This window comes from Palaemon carinicauda, chromosome 19 (assembly GCF_036898095.1).
Source record: "Palaemon carinicauda isolate YSFRI2023 chromosome 19, ASM3689809v2, whole genome shotgun sequence".
NCBI classification, from domain to species: Eukaryota; Metazoa; Arthropoda; class Malacostraca; order Decapoda; family Palaemonidae; genus Palaemon; species Palaemon carinicauda.
In genome coordinates this window covers 54,868,237-54,871,251 of record NC_090743.1, presented here as the reverse complement: position 1 = coordinate 54,871,251, position 3,015 = coordinate 54,868,237, and the positions used below count along the sequence as shown (strand labels likewise).

The 3,015-nt window shown below is 30.4% G+C and overlaps 1 long non-coding RNA gene across 1 annotated transcript in view; it reads right to left on the bottom strand.

Annotated features, from left to right (window-relative positions):
* Positions 1-369: 369 nt before the first annotated feature.
* The window catches only part of LOC137658250 (uncharacterized), a 510,017-nt gene continuing 507,371 nt past the window's right edge, over positions 370-3,015 (bottom strand). The window contains exon 5 of the long non-coding RNA XR_011047298.1: positions 370-979. This is a non-coding gene — a long non-coding RNA (uncharacterized lncRNA). The remainder of the gene's footprint in view (positions 980-3,015) is intronic.

The following is a 3,015-nucleotide window of genomic DNA, read 5'->3' as shown; positions in this document are numbered from 1 at the left end:
TACAACTGCAACAGTTAATCCAAGGTTTTGAACAAAAAATCTTAAAAGGATGAATATATGAATGTAGTAAATAATCCTTGTAGATATTAAAACATGACAACCAAATAGAAAACATTAAGGAAACCCAAACTTGTGATTTCCTAATGGATATAAAAACCAAAAAATAAATAACAATCATTATTGAATAAAATATATAAAACTAAAATAAAAATAAAAATTTGCGATGTTAATGAAATTGTAAAATGTATAAAGCAGAAAGGAAAAATTTTTCAAAGTCTGAACACTCACCAACAGCCGTGGCGACTCCAAGCCCTCTGGTGCAGAACGGCAGGCTCTCCCAAAAACATCGGCACCGGACCTCTTCGTAACTCATGGTGCCAACGAAAGCTCCAGAAGTTTTATCCCTTTCACAATGATGGATTCTAATGGATCAGAACCACATACAAGACGGAAACGGAAACACTTATCTTGGTGTCATGGTATTGATTTCACTACTTGAATTGCCCGTTTTCCATCTTCATGTATTGCTTTAGATACATTACGCAATTTTTCAAATAATGTTTCTCAAAACGAGTATTCATCACTGAGAAGCAGTACCATTACAGGATCTCAAAATCATATAAATATTCATTATACTTATCACCTATTAAGAATATAGATAAAATTAGTTTTTTTTTATTTGGTTTCAAATTAAGCGTGACATTCTACTTGCATAAAGCTAAGAGAAATGTTTCTTGGGACACGAGATTTTGGGTTTCCATCATTTCTTATTTTCACAAAGCAAATAGTGGATGACTTTAAAATAATTCGTTTCTTTTTAATACTTTTACTGTCATTTTGTGCAGTAAACGAAAGTTTTTTTAAGGATTATTTTAAAGTTGAATATCTTTTTCCTTGCTTATTTTACTTCCTAAATCGTTTCCTTATTTTCTTAGTTCCTTATTAAACACAATGTAGAATTTGCATGTTTTCTTAGTCACTGAAATAAAAAATAAATCTTCAGCTTGACGATAAAAAGATGTGATATAATGCTTTCGTAAAAATCTACAATTAAAACAATCTCTTATAACAGATAAACTATAGCTATAAGGAGCGAATTATCACTCTCTTCTAAAGAGCAATAAAATCTTAACGACGCAATAAATCCGTCACAAGACACAAAACAAGATCTTGACGGGGCAAAGATATTAAGAGGAATCTCCCAGATCTTTCACTTTCAAAATTTTCTTGAAAGTATATAACTGAAGATGAAGGTCACTGGATTCGGAGCTTCCTCAAGAATATAAAAGTGCATAAAACGGGAAAATGTTATTTGATTCGGAAATTGTTTATAAAGTAATGAGTAAGAATAGGCAGATTGTCAATGGATCCGGATTTTCAAGAATATAAAAGTGTATATGACGGCAAAATATAGTTTGATTCGGATTTTTTCCTAAAATAATGAGAAAGAATAGGCAAAAAGTCAATGGATCCGGATCTTTAAGAATATAAATGAGTATATAAAGAAAATTGTCATTTGATTCGGAACTTACTTCTGAAGTAATGGGTAAGAATAGGCAAAAGGTCAATGGACTCGGATATTCTTCAAGAATATGAATTGTCAAATGATGGTAATATTTCATGGAATCCGTATCTCAAGGAATGTAAATTACTATGCCATACCAAAATGCAACTTGATTCAGATATTTCTTCAAGAAGGTAAATGATTATATAATGGCAAAAAGTAACTGGATCCGGTTACTTCTTGAAGAGAATGGATCCTGCAATGACACAGTAAAATTATTTGACCACACAATATTAAAATCTCTGGATCTGGATCTTTCTTCAAGAATATTTATAAGTAAACGGAACTTTCTTCAAGATATTTATAGCTACATGGATCTTTCTTCAAGAAAATTTATAATTACACGGATCTTTCCGCAAGAATATTTATAATTACACGGTTCTTTCTTCAAGAATATTTATGATTACACGGATCTATTTTCAAGAATATTTATAATTACACAGATCTACTTTTCAAGAATATTTACAATTATATGGATCTTTCTTCAATAATATCTATAACTACACGCATCTCTTTTTTCAAGAATATTTACAATTACATGGATCTTTCTTCAATAATATTTATAATTATATGGACCTTTCTTCAAGAATATCTATAATAATATGGATCTTTCTTCAAGAATATTCATAATTACACGGGTCTTTCTTCAAGAATATCTAACTACACAGATATTTTTTTTAAGAATATCTATAACTACACGAATCTTTCTTCAATTATATTTATAATTACACGGATGACTTTCAAGCATATTTATAATTACACAAGGAAAAGAGCAAATTCATCTTACTCAAGAATTTACATTACCACTAAAAAATAACACTAGTTTAAAATCTTTCTTCAAGTATATTAATGACTATGCAATAAGAAAATATTACTGGGGCCGGAGCCTGCTGCAAGAATATATATCGCCACTGAAAAATGTCACTGTGAGCGACAGGCATCTTATAGTCATCTCCCAGTGCTAAATCTAACTTTAAGTGGATGTCTCAGGCCCAAAGGCACAATATCCTTCAAGAAGAAATATCCAAGTGTGGTATTCACAGATTCTTGAGAAGTGCATTGGTATATATTTCATCCTTTTCAGATAGTGAATTTATTTTAGAATCAATTACTTGGTATTTACTGCACTCTCGAAGGTTTATCTTATTTATTTGTAATCACCGAAAGTACCTGGGATTCATGGAGCTCTAAGAATATACATTATTTATCTCTACATATAATTTATGAAACTCTAAATTTAGTACTAGATGAATTTTCCGTCGATTTCTCTAGATTTGTTAATTAATTAATTTTTAGCTGTACACGACACTCGCTAAACTTTATGAGACTAAATATTTTTCTAGAGTTCATGAGATTCTAAACAAAGTACTGTATGAATTTTCCGCAGAACACTTTTCTACAGTTTTTATTCACTGAGCTCTCAGAATTACATGGAATCCAATAAGTTCTCA